This window comes from Aphelocoma coerulescens, chromosome 6, assembly GCF_041296385.1.
Source record: "Aphelocoma coerulescens isolate FSJ_1873_10779 chromosome 6, UR_Acoe_1.0, whole genome shotgun sequence".
Taxonomy (NCBI): domain Eukaryota; kingdom Metazoa; phylum Chordata; class Aves; order Passeriformes; family Corvidae; genus Aphelocoma; species Aphelocoma coerulescens.
The window spans coordinates 34928648-34949196 of record NC_091020.1 but is presented as its reverse complement, the minus strand read 5'-3'; the positions used below and the strand labels follow the sequence as shown (position 1 = coordinate 34949196).

The window sequence follows — 20549 nt, the reverse complement described above, 5'->3', positions numbered from 1 at the left end:
CATTGCTCCCTGGGCACGCACGGGTCGGCCTCTGCTCCCACGGAAACAGCAACGGGACAAGAGGACTGGCCTCAAGCTGTGCCAGGGAAGGCTCAGGTTGGACATCAGCAGGAATTTCTTCACAGAAAGGGTGATTTGACATTGGCAGGGGCTGCCCAGGGAGGTCTGGAGTCCCCATCTCTGGAAGTGTCCAAGGAAGGGCTTAAGGTGGCACTCAGGGCTCTGGGCTAGGGACAAGGTGGTCATGGGGCACAGTTTGGACTCCAGGATCCTGGAAACCTTTTCCAGCATCAATGATTCCATGATTCTACTCCGAATGGCCCAGGCACTTCGGGTTTATGTTTTTCAGTTCCATGCACTGATTTTTTTCTGTAGTTTATTACTACTCTGGGACACTTCCCACTATCCCAGGCTGCTCCAATCCCTGTCCATCCTGGCCTTGGACACTTCCAGGGATCCAAGGGCAGCCCCAGCCTCTCTGTCCAAGGAGACAAAGCACTTGGAGTGTCAATGCAATTGCACAGGGATCAGCTCAGGAATCGGGGCAGCCTGTGACACCTCTGGACAGCTCCTCCTGGGATCGCTGCGGCCGCTCCTCGCGCAGCCCAAGGAGGTGCCATGAGGCCAGCCCAGCTCCCCAAAACGTGAATAAATGGCATTATTGCCAGGGATTAATTGATTACCACACATGGCTAATTTCTATTTTGGCAGCAGAACTGAATCCTCATCTGACCTGACAGCTTAAGAGTAAAACCTGGGCTTTGAGAAAATAGGCCAACAAAACCTCCGTGGTGTCACGTGGCCCTGCGACAGATCTGGAGCCCTGCTCCTTTTTCCAAGGATGCACCAGCTGCTTCAGAGCAGGTTAAATTGATACCCATCCCTTGCATCCTCCTAAAGCAGGAAAAAATCAGAGAAACACCTCAGGTAACACAGAGGAGAGTGGAGATACTGTTGGGATTTGTGTTTTCCCCCCAGGCTTTTGAATCCCAGAGCTCAGGTCATGCCCCAGACTCTTAGTGCTATAAAAGTCATATTTGCAAGGATAAGCAGCATCAATTCAGAAAACAGAACTGAAAATGAGACATGAAAGCATTGTCACTGTAGGCTGACAAAGCCATTGGCCACAGCAAGTGCCTACCCCAAAAAATTGATAAGTTTAATAAAAAACCCCAACAGAAACACCAGAAAGGGAACGAGGGGACACAGCCACCCTCTCTCCTTTGCTCCTCCTGCTTTCCCTCCATAAACCTCAACACACTGCTCGTCCCTGTAAAGATTCCCCAGAGCAGCTGGGGCTGCCCCTGGATCCCTGGCAGTGTCCAAGGCCAGGCTGGACATTGGGGCTGGGAGCAGCCTGGGATAGTGGAAGGTGCCCCTACAATGGGTTGGGCTTTAAGGTCCCTCCCAACCCAAACCAGTCTGTGATTCCATGATAAGAATCTCCAGGCCCAGTGCCCATTTCTCCAGCTGCCTGGAGGTTCCCCTACCTGGAGCAGGTGAGCCGGCACGGCGGCTCCTTCCTGGCTGCAATCCCAGGCTCCAGGAGCTGCTCCCACAGCTGGCCTGATTCTCTTTTTCCTCAAGCTGTGGCTTCAGGAGCGCCAGGGACTGTGTGTGCTGACCCATCCCAGGCACTGCCAGGTTACAGTTTAACTGGAATTGCTCTCCCATGACCTCCTTCGTGGTTAGGGCTTTATTGCCCCATTATGTCATCAGGGTAAGCAATCAATGCTGCAGCATTCCCAAAGAAACTGTTCCGCTGAATTCCGTGTTTACAAGGTAACTGGAAAGAGAAGTGGTCCTCCCTTTTCCAAAGGAACAGGGGAAATCTGCATCAAGATGGAATCATGCAATCCCAGAATGGGCTGGGTTGGAAGGGACCTTAAAGCCCATCCCATTCCACCCCTGCCATGGGCAGGGACACCTTCTGCTGTCCCAGGCTGCTCCAGCCCCATCCAGCAGGAGTTAGAGCCTTCCTGCCTCACATTTCCAAGGAAAATGAACAAAGAGCTCTGGGAAGTGCTGAGTCCCACAGACCCCTCCGACCATACCCAGGCCCTCCATCCCCATTCCCACTTTGGGAACCAAAACCTGTGGAGCTGCAGGACCTCGGATTCCTGCCCTCAGCCCACCAGGGACACCCCACCCTCTGTGGGCCATCAGCTGGAATCAGCTTTTCAGAATTCCTCCTCCTTGGGGTAACCATTCCACAGAATCTGTTACTTGGAGTTAGACATTAGGCCCCAAATCCAGTTCCCAGAAGTTTGATCAAGTCCCATGTTTTGACCTGCTTTAACACTCATGAGCTTTAAAAAACCCAAACAGATCAAGTTTTCATTTTCTTATTTTTGAACCCTTGTAATTCTTCCTCAGAGCCTCAGGGTGTCCTAAAATCCAGAGGAAAGAAAAACAATGGACTTGAGATATTTGTGGAGATGTTTGTGCACGTGTTCAGTGCAGCCCAGCAAGAAACTGAGGAAAGGACCTCTCCACTTGGGAAATATTCCTCACAACTCAGCCACATGACAAATTAGAAAACGCTCTGTGAAGAACATTAAATCTCACCATAAACCCCATAATTTTTTAATGGGACTGTTTACAGCACACTCACTGTTGGGGTAATTGTACAAATAAAAACCAGGCAAGCTTTGTTTCCAACCCCTTCAGAAATAACGAGAGAATTTAAGGGATAAATATCTAATTTTTAAATAATTTGTAATTTAATATAACCACCCATAAAATGATAACTGACTGTAAAAATTCCTCTTGTATTCCATACAAACACCCTCAGTAAAGATCATTTCAAAGAGATGGCAATAATTAGATTAAAAAATTACAAATCAGAAGAATCATTTACACGTAAGAGACCGAGCGAGGCAAAGCACCAATTAACTGAATAAAATCAATTTCCATTTGGAATAATCAAGCCTGATAGACTGTCTTACTTATTTAGTCACTTTGTATCTAATTCAGGTGGACAAATTATTATATTTGCTTTGATTTCCATGGAAGAGGAGGTCAGCAGATGTGGCAAATCCATTATTTGTTCTAAAAAAAATGATGTTTAAAGAGAAATGCCTCAATACAGACAAGAATTACCGCCTTTGTTAATACCAATTTTGAAATTTCACCCAGTTCAGCTGGTTCTCTGTGTGTTTCCCAGCATCCTGAGTCTCCAAACCCAGCCTATCATGGAGAACACGAGTTCCAATCCATTTCAATTAGCAAGGCTGGGATCTCCTGGGAATATAAATCACAGGTTGTCACCAGCAGATTAAGCACTGCATTAACAGGGCTGCTGCAGCCAGGATTAACTGACAGCAGTGACACTGGGGGTGACGTGCCAGCCTTACAAAGTGACATTTCCCACTTGAAAAGTGGTGGGGGAATTTTTCCATCAAGGAGATTCTACAAATGCACCCAGGACTGGATGGGCTGGGCCAGAGGAATGGGTTGGACCTTCAAAGGTCCCTTCCAACCCCAATTATTCCATGGGCACCAGGAGGCAGCAGCACTGAGTGTGACAGGGATCCCTTTTCTTCTGTTTCCGTGTATTCTTTGGCACCATTGCTCACCACACAAAGCAGTGGTGTCGATATTCTGTGGGATAAACTGAATTAAAACCAGGATTGGCTTAGATGTTTTTAAAACCAGGAGCATAACGAACCATGCGGCCTTAATTTGGGAAAAATCTACATTGCCTGCTCGTGTATTGCACACATGGCTTATCTGCAGCCCCACAGCTCTGGAAATGAAGGGGAAGAAAAAGAAGGAGAGCTTTATTTTCCATGCCTGAGTGGCTCTGAATGAAGCAATGCAGGGGGCTGTGAAAATACTGGGATGTCATATCTAAAACTACATAGGTCAGGCTTGGAACAGGCAGCTGTCAGATCAAAAAACTCCATCAGAGAATCATGAAAACTTTTAGGTTGGAAAAGCTCTCTGAGATAGAGTCCAACAATTCCCAGCACTGCCAAGGCCACGCTGCCCCATGTCCCCAAGTGCCACATCCACATGGGGATTTTAAATCCCTCCAGGGATGGGGACTCCACCACTGCAGCTGTGCCAGGGCTGGACAAACCTTTCCATGCAGGAATTTCCCCAATATCCACCCTGAGCCTCCCCTGGCCCAGCCTGAGGCCGTTCCCTCTCTCCTGTCCCTGTTCCCTGGCAGCAGAGCCCGACCCCCCCAGCTGCCCCCTCCTGTCAGGGACTTGTGCAGAGCCACAAGGTCCCCCCTGAGCCTCCTTTGCTCCAGGCTCAGCCCCTTTCCAGCTCCCTCAGGAATTCTCCAGCCCCTTCCCAGCTCCGTTCCCTGCCCTGGATACGCTCCAGCCCCTCCAGGGGCTCTCCTGTTGGGAGGGGCCCTGAACTGCCCCCAGAATTCCAGGTGTGGCCTCCCCAGTGTCCAGCACATGGCGACCACATTAGGAAAAGAGCACACAAAAAATGGAAGGAACTACTTCAGAGAGAGAGAGATGAAAAATATTTTCAATTCAAAGCTCTGTTTTCAGGCTGCAATAAAAGAGGTCAGGATGACTAATGCGTCCTCTCACAGATGTACATTCACCCTCAAACACTTTTGAAGAACTCTTTAGCCATTTTTTGCACTTTCCTGACCAGCTTTTGCAGGAAATATCCTGCAAAACTCAGCAGGTGCATTTCTGAAGGGATCATACAGTTCCAAAGTCAACACAGTGAGGACACTACTTCACTATTTCTTACCTGATGTATAGAAAATTGTTTAAATATTCCCCAAAAACTTAACAAATTTCCTGTAGTTCCTTCTGTTATAAAAAACAACCCCAAACACAAATAAGTAGGTCAACTTGAAGTCCCCTAATCGTATCTTTTTTAAAGATTCATTTGTGTTGTGTCATGAACTGAGGCTTTAATCATTAAGGAGGGGGATAAAATAACTCCTACCTAAAGCTAAGTGTAAAGTCCCATGATTTCAGTGTAATTAATTAAATGAGTCATGTTTTATTTAGGTGCTTACACAAGCACAAGAGGATTAATTCTAAATAAAACCAATAGAGCTGTAAAATGCTCATTTGGAAAAAGGTCCTTGACAAGTCCCCAAGGCCAATCCTTCACCACAGGCTGGACCTATCCCGTTCCTGCCATGTTAGTCTGAACTGCTCATCCAAATCTCCAGTTCTTCAGCATCCCTGTCGTGGGTTGGCCTCTGCCCCCTCGCACAACACCTCCTGCCCCTCACAACCTCCCAAAGCCAGGGATGGCTCCAGCCTGTTCCCAGATCAGAATTTCCCACAGGCCACCCCAGTCTGAAAATGCCCAACTCCATCTGAAAGCCAGTTTGTCCTTCCCCTGTGTCAGCCCGAGCCCCATCCCTGCACCCACGTTACCATGTGGCACTGGCAGCTTTGGTTGCCCGTTCCCTGCTCATCCCAGGCTGGGCAGGAGCCTTTCCATCATCCTTTGGTGAGGAGGAGAGCGAATCCACCACTCTTCCATCTGTTCCTTCACCCACCTTCAGCGTTCCCAGCGGAGCCCGTGCAGGAACACTCCCCTCAGGGACACAGAACCCAACCACGCTCGGCCATCTCGTGAAGGTGCAGCTGCAAAGGAGCACGACAACACCAACTCCACACAACCAGAAGTCTTTTCAGAAACCACAAAATTCATGAGAAGCCGATTCTTCTCTTTTCAGTCCCAGAGAGAACTTACTTTGTGTCTTTACTGCAGTGCCCAGTTGTGCCTCAGCCAGCAAACTGCAGCTCTGAGGGGACAGCTCCTCGCTGCAGTGACAACCTTGCCCTGAAATGCCAGGTCTGAGCCCAAATCCCACTGCATGACAGCTTCAGCCAGAGCACAGCCACAAACTGGGAAGCAGGACAGCAAATCCTGGAGCTGGATGCCACCATCCCTCCACCTGCTCCTGTTCCAGTGTCCCACCCCTCTAACCTCACCTTGCTCCTGTCCACGCTCGGTGTCCCACGCCAGCTGCCAGCAGGCGACTCCATGCACAGGAGCCGTTCTCAGCCAGCTGCTTCCATGCAAAGCACCAAACCTGCTGCAGAAGTATTCCTGGAGCTGAAGGATGTTTCTTGAGCTCCAGGAAGAGCTGAATTAGCTGCCTGCAGTATTTAAATGCCCATCTTTCCGCAGGTTCGTGTAATCAATCCCCTGAGGTGAATCTCTGTTGTGTGACATTTTTGCAGAAAGAACTGACTCTTTTCAGTTCGTGGGGTATTTTTACTTCTCCCCTGCAGTTGAGCTTGGACTTACTCCCTTTTTTTCAGGCCTCTTTCACCATTTCCTCCTCGCTGACACTGGGTTGCGGCAGCAGCGGTTCTGCAATGCAGGGCTGAGTGCGTGCAATTAACAACTTGCTCTCAGTTAGCAAAACGACATGGGGAGAGCCAGTGGCACCTCCTGTACCTGCTGCTGACGTGTGAAAGAGTTAAGAGAACCTTTCATTAGTGCTATCAGCAGCCAGCCACGCAGTTTTATATATAGAAAAGCTTATCATGAGTGAGGAGCCAGCCCGCCCTGGCCCCTCTTCCCCAGCAGCATTTGAGGAACGTCTGAGTAAGCCCAGCTTTTGGAGCCTACAAAGAGGAGCCAAGCTATTCAAAGAGAGTGTGGGAGAAAAGGCCTCGGCTGATTTTGGGCAGAGGAGGTTTATAAACTGCCTGGGCTCTCGCTGGTAACCCCAGCTTGCTCTGTCAATCCCTACCCCGAATCACTGGGAATTCTAGACCAGAGACAGAAGCCTAAAAGACACTTGAAAGTTTCGAGACAGAGGCTTGGCACGGATGAAATCACATCCAGAGCAGGAGTTCCAGCTTGAAAGGGGGTGAATCTGTGGAGCTGCTCCCCGCAGTCGGTGACAGGGACAGAGGTGGCAGAGCAGGATGTCAGTGCTGAGTCAGCAGGAAGCCCCAGGCTCTGGCCACTGTCACTGTCCCCACAGGGAGAGGAAGTGGTTGTGACTCCGGGGCTGGCAGTGGCAGCTGTGACACCCAACCACGGCTGCCACCTCCACACCCCCGCTGCTGTCACCGTCCCCAGGGCATCTCACACAGCCCCCGTTAAGGGATGCCCAGTGCCCAAGGGGAGGATCAAGCCATGAGAGACTGAGCTAAGACGAAGGCACTGAGGGTTTTTATGGGGAAAATGAAGGAGAAACCACTGGATTATTTTCTAAGTGCTTGTTGTGTACTATCAGGTCTATGCCACAGCCATTTCACACTCCTGTGCCACAGGATGTGTCTCCTGCTGTACAGTCACTGCCCATCCAGTTTGGTCTCATTTTAGTTACGAAAGGTCTCTGCAGCAAGGCTCTCTTTTGAATTATTTCCTATTTCACCTGCAAGCTCAGCAAAGGACTGAGGTCATAAATGCAGAAACACGGAGAAGGAAAAGAGACTCATCATACTAATCAGGGCACTAATTAAGTAATTCAACATTGGCCAGCAACAAAGCTCCAGGACTTCCTTAGGAAATCTTAGAGGAAAAAACATTTCAGATAAAACCTACTCTGACTGGTTTTAACATCTCATTGATATCTTTTATGATACTAAACAGCTACCCATACCCCAAATTAATGACATTTTACTGAACAGGGACAGGGAACCTTTCAAGCCAAAGCAAAAGCTTGCAGCTCCATTTTCCCAAGTTTCCAGCACCCCCCTGTCCCAAAAGGCCTGTGTTTGAAGTCCCAAATTAGGGTCACCTCTCCCTGTGCTGTCAGCAAATCAACCTGGGCTGCTTTTCAAGCAGGGCTCACACATAAATCAGGCAGTCTGCCATTGATTCGCATGAGAAACCCTTGAGCAGCGGAGTGAAACACCAATAAAATCTTACAATTAACTTGAGAAGTTGCCTTTGGTTCCGTCCCAGCGGCCCCTCTGCTCCTCAGCTGCAGAAAACGTGTCCTCACACAGATGCTCCCTTGTAATGGCTTTGGATGAGTGTTTAAAATTGCTTCTTGAACACAAAAACTAATTACAGCCAAGGGGAAATACTCACAGAAGAGTTTCATGCTGCATCATGGCCAGATTGAATGCTTGTGTTTCAGCAGCAGTTTCATTTTGGAAGAGAGAAGGGGAGGACAGGAAAAAGCAGAAGTGTGCCCTGTCTGACTCTGTAGAGTTAGAAAAGGAGAACACACAACTGGATGTGGGAGAAGGAAGGAGGGAGGGAGGGAGGGAGGGAGGGAGGGAGGGAGGGAGGGAGGGAGGGAGGGAGGGAGGGAGGGAGGAAGGAAGGAAGGAAGGAAGGAAGGAAGGAAGGAAGGAAGGAAGGAAGGAAGGAAGGAAGGAAGGAAGGAAGGAAGGAAGGAAGGAAGGAAGGAAGGAAGGAAGGAAGGAAGGAAGGAAGGAAGGAAGGAAGGAAGGAAGGAAGGAAGGAAGGAAGGAAGGAAGGAAGGAAGGAAGGAAGGAAGGAAGGAAGGAAGGAAGGAAGGAAGGAAGGAAGGAAGGAAGGAAGGAAGGAAGGAAGGAAGGAAGGAAGGAAGGAAGGAAGGAAGGAAGGAAGGAAGGAATTCGGAAGGAATTCGGAAGGAAGGAAGGAAGGAAGGAAGGAAGGAAGGAAGGAAGGAAGGAAGGAAGGAAGGAAGGGTTGTGTGTCAGCACAGCAGGTTGGAAACCCTACAGGTGTATCTAAAGTCTAGTAGAGCTTTGCATCACAAAAAGCCAAATCCAAACAACGAAAGGAAAGCTCAGGTTGAGTGATGGATTTAAGCAGGCATGGGGAGCTCTGACACTGCTTTTGGTGCCAGCACCAGTCACTAAACACGTGCAGAGGCAGCAGCTCACTCCTGAGCCTCCTGATTCTCCAACTCCACCATGACCTGAGCTCCTCCACACCAGGTCCTTGCAGACACAGACCCCCACAGTCCCTCCAGGCAGGAAACAGCACCAGGGACACCCTTCAGGGATGATACCTGGGAAGGAAACTTAAGCAACAGAGCCTTAGGCACATTTTTCAGAGTCAAATCCATTGTTTGGCCAAATTTAAAGACAGAGGGATCTTTTCAGAGGTGAAGATGGAAATGGAGACTGACAATAGGAAAGTTAACAGTAAAGGTTCTCCTTGACTGGTCAGCTCGCTGGTGGGATGGGACAGGAATTCCAGCCCCACCACAGAGCTGCTCAGATCTGCAGCTTCAGGGAACCCAGCCATCCCCCTCTCCTCCTCCCTGCTTCGTGTCCTCCATGGAGTTAACATGCTTGATGTGCACCTTTAGTAGAAAAAGTTCTTGCTTTTAAACCTTCAGCTGCTTCCCAAGATTTTTAGCAGCTCTGTAATTGGAGAAGCAGTGATGGCAGCACTGTTCCAAGGTTTCTAATTCCTCTCCTCACCTCTGCAGTGGCTGAGACTCTCCTCCAGCAGCTTCCCTGGGCATGGAGCTGCCAAGACTGAGAGGAGAAATCTTTTTATGATGAGGTAGAGAGGCCCTGGCACAGGTTACCCAGAGAAGCTGTGGCTGCCCCTGGATCCCTGAAGTGCCCAAGGCCAGGTTGGACGGGACTGGAGCAGGTAACCTGATGATCTCAAAGCTCTTCCCAGTTGACGTGATTCTGTGAGTCCATGTCCCTGCTCATTGTGGGGGGCTGGATTAGGTGGCCTTTAAAGGTCCCTTCCAGCCCAAACTGTTCCACGTTTCTGTGCATCCTCCTGCTCCCAGCACACACAGCAGGGCTGGATCAGCTGCTCTAGAGCACAAAGGGTTTGCTAGCACAAGGTTTTGCACATTCTCATTCCTTTTGTCTCCTACGCCCCGCTTGTTCCCACTACGCCAACACACCGTACATCACCCTGCAAACGAGGGGGAGGAGCAGGGAAAACTCACTTTCTCCTGAAATCTGAACCAGTTTAATGATCAAACTCACAGGCACAGCCCAACCGATGGCTGAGACAGCAAAACTGGGGTGCCAAAACAGGGATGGGCAAGGGATGCAGAGCAGCAGCGGTGGCAACAGGGCAGGACCCTCCCCTGAGGTCTGGTGTTTGGGACAGCAGTGTCACGTCTTTAATTCCAGGGACTGTGCTTTCACAGCCTCCTTGGCACAGTTGGTGCAGCTCTGTCAGACGACATCTTGTTGATGTCAGACAGACAGACAGGATCTGCTTTTCCAGCTGAAATAATGCCTTACAGACCTTATTCCTTAAGGCCTCCACCTCAGGTTCTCCCCTTTTTTTAAGCTTGGAGTATTTTCCACAGCCATGCTCAAGCTTCTTCTCAGCCCCTGTTATGACCTCCATCCATGACCTGGCCCATGTGGCCCCTCCTGTCAGCACAAGGATGCACCATCCACATCACAAGCTGCCAACCACCCAGAAGTGACTGTCACCAAGCATTCCCCACAGCCAGGAACCCAAACCATCCCAGGAAAACCCCCCCTCTCCGGAGGTGTTTGGATACAGCCCCCTCACGCTGAGCCAGCTGCATCCACACACTGACAAAAACATGAAGCAGAATCTTTCTGAACACAATAAAAGTCACTTTTTAGGGATTATTTCTAAAGCCAAACCAACAGGATTTCTTGATGTTCAGATTAAGCCACTGATCACGTGAGGCGAGCACAGGACCCTGCTTGCTCTGTACATCCCAGGGGCTCTCTGAAGCATCAGCTTCAAACCAGCTCATGCTGAAGTTTACACCAGGAAAAAATCCATAGTCTTTGTAGCCTTTTCCCCCTGCAGCTTCCACTTAGGAAATGTGTATTTATTTATGTGTATTTTTGTACGTGTACACTTCTCTCTCCAGATTTTTACAAAGCAACACTAAAACTCCAACTAACAAAAGCTACTCCAGAACATTTATCCGCCACAAAGTCTCCTGAGAGAGGCAGCAGTCACAACAAAAAGGTTCCTGATACCACAGCCACGCGCTCCTGGTGCAAACCTGGCTTTTCCAAGCCCTTCCCAGTGACCAGCAGGGAAATTACATGAATACAAAACAATTACAAACCTAATGAAGCAAACGACGCCAGATGTTGAACTCAGGCCCCAGATAATTCCAGGGAACACCTGTTCCCTGCCCCGGGCTGTATCCCAACAGCAGCATGTGGAAATGTGTGAGGAGATTCAAGGGAACATCTGTTTTTCCATGAGTTGCTGGCTGAGCATTCATCAAAAGGCTGATATTCCAATTATTTATTTGGAATGGCTGCTCTGGGCACAGGCAGCAGCTCCCTGCTCCTGCAGCACCAGGAATTAAAGCAACAGCCTGGCCTGGTACAGATATAGCATCTGCCACCAGTGCTCGCTATTCCTCTTTTCCTCTGACATTCCCAAAGTTAGCAGATATATATTTACTTCCCAGAACTAAACTTATGGCATCAACAGCACCAGCTTTAATTCTAAATCTGGCTCTGGGACATGAAATGCATCTGATTTTCTCATCCATTATTAAGTCCCAGGCATGCTAATAAGGCGTTTATCTTCAAAAAAGATCATTACCCATGCAGATTTCTAGGGATAGTCAAGTTCTTTACAGCCTGGAGTCTCAGGACATAAATAGAAACTGCTTTTACTATTAAAATTAAACCAGCAAGCCTGGGAGTTATTAGAACAGTAAAACCCAAGCCTGCAGCGTGGTTGTGCAGGCAGCTCTGGGAGCCTGCATCAAATCCCAGGGATGCAGGCACTGCAACCTGCCACAGAAACTGCAGGAATGCTGAGTGCCTGCATCCCTGGAATTCCCCCATGCCGACTTCACAAACAGGGCTGGAAGCATGAACAGGAGCCCTTGGTCTGCAGTGAGAAAATCAAATGCCCCCTGAATAAAGCACCTGCAACGTTTCATGCATAACACAGGATTACGGTTTCCTGGCAGGGGGGAGATTTTTCTTTGCTCAAGTCTGGAAAAGAATTCGTATCATAAAATAGGAACAACATCAACAACAAACTTCACCCCAAGAGGAAAATGCTGACACAGGCTGGAGAAACCACTGGAGAGAAAAATGAGTTTAGTAACAAGGTGTCTGTAGCAGTTGGGGGAGAATAAAAGCAGCAAGAACTGCCACCCCCTCCTGTAATTCAGATTTTGAGAGCATTCACCACACCTCTGGAGCACTGCACAGAATTTTCCATCATTTCAGCTCAGATCAGTCTTGGGCTGGGAAAATTCAAGAAAACCCAAAAAACAGTGTCAGTCTGAGCTGAGTCTTTGGAGTATCTTTCAAAGTCTGACGACTTCTCAAGCTTTAAGCTTGTCCTGAATTTGGAGAAATGGAAAGATATTGAAAGATATTGAAGGAGAAAACCAAATTACTATTAACATTTTGGAGATGAATCCTACCTGAGGCGTGTGATGTTGGGAGACCAAGCAGCCAAAAATCAGCTGGAAATTGAAGGAGTGAGGGGCAGGGCAGGAAGGCACAATTTAAATGTTGGAATCTCCATTTAAAGCACCTGCACTCCATTCACTCTTTAGCATAAGCTGCATGATACAGACAATAAGATTTAAAAATAGTTTTATATTCAGCTTAGAAAAAACAATGAAGCAGTTCTCAAGTTTTAGTTAGGTGCCACTCCTGACACAATTAAGCTAAAAATTGGAGCTGAAAATTTAAAAATGATGCTTGGTATCACCTGCAAATCACACGACAGCTGAACACCATTTCAGAGAAATGATTCTGACACCAAAGACAGAGCTGGGCTAAAATCTACCAAAAAAAGATAACGACCCCTGATGGCTGCACTGATAATAGACACTGAGCTGCACAAAGCACTCACAGCTACACTACCAGAGATGTCCCTTCCCTGTGCCCACCTCACCTCCCAGCCATCATCATCTCTTTTACAGCCCTACAAACTGAGGGATTCATGTTCATTCCTTGAAGCAACGACATTCATATTGCAAAGGCTCCTGATGAGCTCTAAAAAATGATCTGTCACCCCTTCAGATCCCAGCTGGAAGCATGGGCTCTTCCCACAGGTCCCACCGCAGGCAACTCAGGTTTCCACTTGGGGGAATGGCTTCCCAGTGCCAGAGGGCAGGGCTGGATGGGATATTGGGAAGGAATTGTTCCCTGGGAGGGTGGGCAGGCCCTGGCACAGGGTGCCCAGAGCAGCTGGGGCTGCCCCTGGATCCCTGGCAGTGCCCAAGGCCAGGCTGGAGCAACCTGGGATAGTGGGAGGTGTCCCTGCCATGGCGGGGGTGGTACTGGATGGGCTTTAAGGTCCCTTCCAAGCCAAACCATCCTGGGATTTTATGATTCTCTGAGGTGAAATCCAAAGTATGAGAATTTCTCATACTCCCTGTCCCAGTTAGTGTGCACAGCCCATGAGAACCTGGATTAAGCCTCAGCCTGAAGGCGCCCTGATGGAACGGGAAGAATTCATGTGGGGGATAAAAATCCCCCCAACCAAATAGATCAAACTCCCCAATAAAAGAACACACACCCCCCCCAACAGGCCATTAACCACCTCCCTCGTTCTTTCTTTGGGACCACGTAACTAATCCAGATAGAAATAAATTATAGTGGCAACGTGTCCAAAATACAGGGTGGAAGTCTGGGAAACGTGGCAAAGACCATCAAAAGGAGATTTAAAAAACCCCAAACAAACAAAACTGGAAGAAATTACTCTCCAGTGATTCCTCTTGCCCCAGTGAGTTTCTTGGTGTTAATTCCCAATTCTCCCCTCCACTCCAAGTCTGGCCCATCCCCTCCCAGCCCCCCGTGCAAACCTCGTCTCTGCCGATCCAGGGCCGTGCTCTCTGAGCCTCTGGCCTTGCAAGGCAGCAATTTTCTCACAAATAATCCTTGCAGTTTCATGCTTTTTCATTATTCTAGTACAGGAAATGGCTCAAAACAAAACTGAAGGCTTCCAGTTATATTTTTTGTTTAGCTCACCACCCAGCACATCACTGCTCTGGCTGGGTAATAGAATTGTTGTAATATTGATCAGAAGCTTCTAAAACACTGCAGAATTGGGGTTTTTTCCTACTAAGAGGTCTCTCTGTTTTTGTGATTATATTTGATACAGAGATATGACAGCCATCCCATTATTTTTATGATTCCAAGACTTTCTGGAGCAACAGCTCGTCAGGCTCTCTTGACTACAGAGGCTGAAAAAATCCTTTAATTTCCACATCAAACCCCTGCTGAGGAATCTGGCGTTGCACATCCACTCCCAACAGAGGTACAACCATCCTCTTCAAAGCCTAGGCTGGGGAAAAAGGGAATTTCCCTTCAGAATAAACACTGGGGTGGCATTTCCATTATCCTGTTGTCACGAAAAGCAGGATCAAAGTGATGAAACACACCCAGAGCCACACAGAGGCCCAGGGCGTATTTAAAGTGCCATCTATTTTTGATGTTATTTTAGAAATAATAACCCAAAGTTATTTTCTTAGTAATTAAAAAACCTGGAAGACCAATGATTTTGTGCTACTGTTCTCAAGCAAGACCCACCTGATCAATAAATACCAAATTACAGCATTTTCACATCTTTTGAAAATGTATTTTGAGGAAAAAGTGCCCCAGGCCAGGTTGGATGGGGCTTGGAGCACCCTGGGATAGTGGAAGGTGTCCCTGCCCATGAGTGGATGAGCTTTAAGGTCTCTTCCAAGCCAAACCATTCCATGATTTTATGTAGAAATTCCAAGTGTGTAATGATGCCCCTGCCCATCTTACACTGAGTATCTTAAGTGAAGACTGGAAACCTTAAACTCTGTTATTTAGAAAAGTATTTCCATTCTCAGCTGTGAGACAAACTCAGAAAAATTCATTTGCCTTCCGTAATTAAATTGCCCCAATGCTGCGACACTTCAGGCAGAAAAAGGTTGAAGCATCAAGAAACACTCAGATAATTCTTCCCTAACTTCTGTCTAATGTCTGTTCTTTCCTTCTGAATGAAAACATAAATTTCATCAGTGGAATATGATTAAACTTTGTTTTTTTCCTATCTGAAAACCCAGTAATCACCACCTGAGCATGCCAGCTGTCAATGACAACAGCCTCAGGCTCTGATCTGCAGGAACTGAACAATTAGTAATTAATTAGAACAAAGCTGAGTAGTACAACACAAGCTGGATTGTCAGCTAGAGTTATTAGAGTTGCAGAATTAGGGTTGGGACTCCTGCTACGTGTGAGCACAGCAAGCTCACGGTTTCTTCAGCGAGTTCACAGAAAACTTCCCTTCAAAATGTGATTTTTCCTTTTTCTCCTTGAAGTGACAGGACAGAACTCCTGTCCCCAAAAAATGCACCTCTTCTCCACAGTGCTGCAGGATGATAGACAGAGTTTCTGCCTTGCCCAGCCCTCTGGCCTCTGCACTCAGTTCTCTCAAACAAATAAAGTTCTACTGCCTCCAAAATACACCTCTGCTCATCCTTGGTATCTGGAAAATTCTTCACAGAGAGTAAAATTTGATGAAACTGTTCTTTAATTTGATTTTCATCCTCACAAATTCCTTACTAACAACCCCCCCTAAAGCCATGCCCTGACACAGTTCTTCATGCTCAGGGAAGGAACAGGCAAGGACAGTCCCCAGCTGATATCCCAATTTTTGGGTGTTGTGATTGTGCAGAAGTAACGAGGCCTTTGCAAACACACCCATCACTGCTCTGCCTCCCCTTTCCATCCAGCTCCCCGATCACCACTTCTTCTCCAAAGCACAACCAGCAGCCTCAGGGCTCTCTGGGGATGGGCAGGTAACAGGAAGAGTGCAGAGAGAGGCTGGCAGGCAGCTGCAAGGGAGTTCAAGTGGAAAAAACTAAAATACACCCCAGAGAGGACGTTTGCAGCCACTTTAGTGCATTAGAGATGCCACTTACAAATGTGAGAACAGCAGAAAACAGAAAGTCTCTGTTCACAGCGTGTAGAAATTATTGACAGCGCAGCTGAGTAAAGAAAAATGTTCCTGGACGTGATGCTTCTGAGTCCTAAGGAAATTTGAATTGTTACAGCCAAAAAAATCACCAAAATATTAATGAAAAACTGATGAAAAGTATGGTATCAGTCCAGCATCGGTTCAGATCTGCTCCATACCTTCACACTAATCCACGTTAAATCAAACCAGTGACAAACTGAAACTGTGCCATAAACACAGAATAAAGCAGGAAAAATCGGCGCCAATTTATTGGGTGCTGTAACCTTGGAGATCTCCAAACCTGCTGCGGATTTAGAGGACTAAGATCAAGATTAGAACCTCCCCTTTAACAGAGCAGTTCTCAGATAAACACATATTTAGGTCAATGACTTCCCCGCCTTCCCCAAAACTGTGCCACTGACTCCAAGCACAGGAATCTGCATCTTTGGAGAACATGGATCATCAGCTCAGACAGCCAAGGGCAGGATTGATTGAGTTCTGATGGCCCTGCTAAGTAATTGCACCAGGATTTTTCTTTCTTCAGTCACACCTAAATATAAACAGCAACTTTCAATACTGAAATTGGTTTTCTGGTCAGCTCTGGGATTTGGAAACCTTCAGGGAAATGGAATCATAAAATGGTTTGGGCTGGAGGGGGTGTTAAGGATTACCTGGTTCCACCCCCTGCCATGGGCAGGGACACCTTCCACTATCCCAGGCTGCTCCAAGCCCCGTTCAACCTGGCCCTGGGCACTGCCAGGGATCCAGGGGCAGCCACAGCTGCTCTGGGCACCCTGTGCCAGGGCCTGCCCACCCTCACAGGGAGGAATTCCATCCCAATTTCTAACCTGAATTTCCCCTCTTTCAGCTTGAACCCATTACTCCTTGTCCTATCACTAAAATTCCTGATGACAAGTCTCTCCCTGACCTCCTTGTACTCCCTTCAGGTGCTGGAAGGTGCTGCAAGGTCTCCACACAACCTTCTCCTCCCCAGGCTGGCCACAACAATCCACGTTACTCACTGCTGCTCAAAGCCACACGTTTGTGCCATAAATGCTGTGTTTGGGAGAGCTGGCCTCACAGCTGTGGAAATCCCACTGCACACTGTCTCATAAAACTGCGAGTCCTCAACCTTCACCAGGGTCATATTGTCTGGATAATCAGAAAAGTTTCATCTATTTTAGGCCTCTTTCCAAAATGTTGATTTGCTACCTCTTCCCTTTAACCATTCAGTGTTTCAGCCTAGGAGGTTACACCCCCATAAAGGACAAAATTGTGCCAAAGGGTGCAAATTGTCTGAAATGCATCAATCTGGTGACAGGAAAGCCAGGAAGAGCCGTCAGGAATATTTGCATGCCCACAGCCAAACTTGAAATCCCAAACCATTTCTGCAAGAGCTCCTGTTTAAAAAAAATATGTTTAAAGCACTGATGTAGGAGACAGGGCTAAAGCCAAGTCTCCTAAGGTTAGTCCAGCAAAGGGCAGCTTTGCTGAGCCAGGTCCTAGAGCAGATTTCGATGTGCAGTGACATTGCTGCAGGCAGGATGCCTCCCCAAAGGCAGGATTTGGCACATTCCCATTGGGATTCTCCAGGTTCCTGCAGGTCCAGGTCTACCAAATTTACCAGCCCCTCCCAGTTGGGTGCTGCAGGCAAACTGGGCGCTGCTCCAGTGCCCTGCCTCAGGATCCCACGGGATTTGAGCAGGGTCGGAGAACAGCTTGGAAAACTTATGTACAACCTCCAAATCTACAAATGACTTCCACTGCTGCCCACACACTCCGTAGTCATATTCAGCAGCTCAGGAACTTGAGGAGAGGGAGCTTTTCTTGCCCCAAAGAAGAGCAGAGAATGATAAATTAAATACCAGCACTATATTTAGAAAATAAACTCTTTCCGCTGCAGTTATAATTCGCCGAGTGTCACAACATTTTGAGTTTCCTTGGAAATATTATCTGCAGGAGAAAAAAAACACATTTAAACACAGCACATTCTCACTCCCATTGAGCAGAGGACAGCTCAAAAACCCTTCCCAGGAAAACGTGGCACAAGGATTGGGTGTCAGTCACTGCTCCTGCCCCTGGGCTGCACCACCCCTGCATCCCTGACACTCCATCCACACATTTCCCAACTCCCACCTTTTACTATTCCTAGCCCCACTAAACGCACAGATTTTGGGTTTAAGTTGGTTTATTTGCATTATGAAAGGAAAAAAAAAAATACGTTTTTCTCCTCAGAGAGCAGCAGAGTGAAGGTTGGGAGATGCTGAATGGCCTCCTTTGATGTGAGAGGTTTACACTTGACCTTCTGTTTTCCTTCCTGGATATTTATATCCTGTTAGCTCCAAAAGCTGAGTAACAATGAGATCCACACACTGACCTGCTCCAGTGAAGCTTCGATCCTTCTCCTAAAAGCGACTCCATGGCCCTTGGTTCTAACATTTTTCAGAGATAAATGACTAATTTTCAGCTTTATTTAGCTCTCTTGGCATTTGAGCAGCTAAATAGATTATTCCAAGCAAAATTTATCACTTCAATAATTCCAACACATTGCCTCAAAAGGCAGGGATTAGTATTTCAAAGACACAGAGTTAATCCCAAAAAATTCTTCCCTGTGAGGGTGGGGAGGCCCTGGCACAGGGTGTCCCTGGATCCCTGGAAGTGTCCAAGGCCAGGCTGGAGCACCCTGGGATAGTGGGAGGTGTCCCTGCCCATGGCAGGGGTGGAATGGGATGGGGTTTAAGGTCCCTTCCCACCCAAACCAGTCTGGGATTCCATGATTCAAACCAGAGCACCAATGTTTTAACTCAACATTGGAACAAAACCATGAAAAGACGTCAAAACAAACCCTGGAAAAAAGAGAACGTTCTTGTGTCATTTCTAAAACTCACATATGGATCTGAAAGTTGAACTTTATGGCTCATTTCTTCCTCAAAATGAAAATTCCTGAGAAAACAGCACATTTTCTATATACATAACTGTCAAAGCACACTGTTGTGATGCCTCAACACTCACTTCTGAGACATTTCCAGGATTTTTATTTGTCTTTCTACTGCTATCATCTTTAATTCTTTTTAATCAACAGTATATTATTTAGCTGAAAGTAAGCCAATTTTTATTTGGTAATAAAGCAGCATAATACACACAAGAGAAGCAAGGCACCAATGAAATCTGGGGAAGAGGAAGGAATTCCATTTGAAACAAGGACAAAAACTTTGAATCAGGAAATCTGTGGCTTTCCGAGGAAAGTGAACCTATGTGGCCATTTGGAACAGGAAAAACCAATATTCAATATTAATTTGCATTGCAGAGCAGCTCTTCAGCCCACACAGGGTAAATACACTGGACTCAAATGATTTCTTTGTAACCACATTGAAATTGCTTCATTATAGCGTTTTAATTGTGAGTAACTGCAGGGAAATCTGTAAAACAGAAAATGAAATAGAAATAGAAAATAGAAAATTCTGCAGCTGGGCAGAATTTTTGAATGGATCTGCTGAAATGCCTCAGAAAGAGCAAGAAATAGGGATTTCCTACGTTCAACTTTAGGGAAAGACTGGTGCACGTTGTGGAAAGCAGCCTAATGCCCCTGGCAATGGAAGAGCTAAGCCTGTAATACTTTTCCCTCCTTGTTAACCAAAGGATTACAATCCCTTCCCATCCCTGTGGTTAATGCAGCTGATACAGCCAATACATGTTTATTGGAATTCTCCCTGCAAACCCAGCAAAGCCTTTGGAAATTCCAGCCAAAAAGCATTAAAATGATCTTTAAGTCTTCTTTAGGGCTGTTTCAGATGTGTATTTTATACTTATATATTTATTATCACTAATGTGATATTCACAGATTCTGAGGACTCCACTGCAAACTCACAGAGAATTCCCAGAAATGCTTAGGATCAGCTAAAACTGTTCTGGTTTGATGTTAATTTAGGTACAGTTCTCTGAAAAAAAAGTCACTTCAAACCCTGTTCATACTGTAAAGTGTCCTTGGGGAGCTGCTTGTTCCAGTGTGCCACAGCCTCAGGTTACAGACGGCACCGAGCAACTTCCCCCTCAAGCGTGGCCAGGGATTCTTCTCCATCTCCTAGGGAAGGGAATTACCCTGGCACTGCAAATGGGAATGCTGGGTTCAGCCATGCTGACTTCTGATTAAAAAAATAGAGAGGTTTTAGTTCATCGAATCATTGATGCTGGAAAAGCCCTCTGATATCATCAAATCCAACCTCATCGCTGCCCCATGTCCCCAAGTGCCACATCCACACGGCCTTGAAATCCCTCCAGGGATGGGGACTCCATCACTGCCCTGGGCAGCTGTGCCAGGCCTGGACAAACCTTTCCATGCAGGAATTTTCCCAATATCCATCTTGAGCCTCCCCTGGCCCAGCCTGAGGCCGTTCCCTCTCCTCCTGTCCCTGTTCCCTGGGAGCAGAGCCCGACCCCCCCGGCTGCCCCCTCCTGTCAGGGACTTGTGCAGAGCCACAAGGTCCCCCCCGAGCCTCCTTTGCTCCAGGCCAGTGTGGAGCATCCCAAAATCCCATTTCTCAGCATTGCTCAGGTTGGAAAAGTCCTGTAAGGTCACCAAGCTCAACCCCAGCCCTGCCAAGGCCACCACTGCCCCATGTCCCCAAGTGCCACATCCACACAGCTTTGAAATCCCTCCAAGGACAGAAACTCCACCACTGCCATCTAGCAATGATAATTTTTAAAAGAATAGGTTTGAATGATCAAAATGATGAATATTCAATACTCATTTT

The 20549-nt window shown here is 47.4% G+C and overlaps 1 protein-coding gene across 12 annotated transcripts in view; it reads right to left on the bottom strand.

Moving 5' to 3' along the window:
* The window catches only part of PTPRE (protein tyrosine phosphatase receptor type E), an 87100-nt gene that overhangs the window by 29934 nt on the left and 36617 nt on the right, over nt 1–20549 (bottom strand). The window contains exon 1 of one of the 12 annotated variants that reach the window (XM_069020280.1): nt 1491–1511. The exons of the other annotated variants lie outside the window; for them this stretch is intronic. The gene's annotated coding sequence lies outside the window, so the exon portion shown is untranslated. Of the gene's footprint in view, nt 1–1490; nt 1512–20549 lie in introns of those variants that run through there. 12 annotated transcript variants of the gene reach the window in all.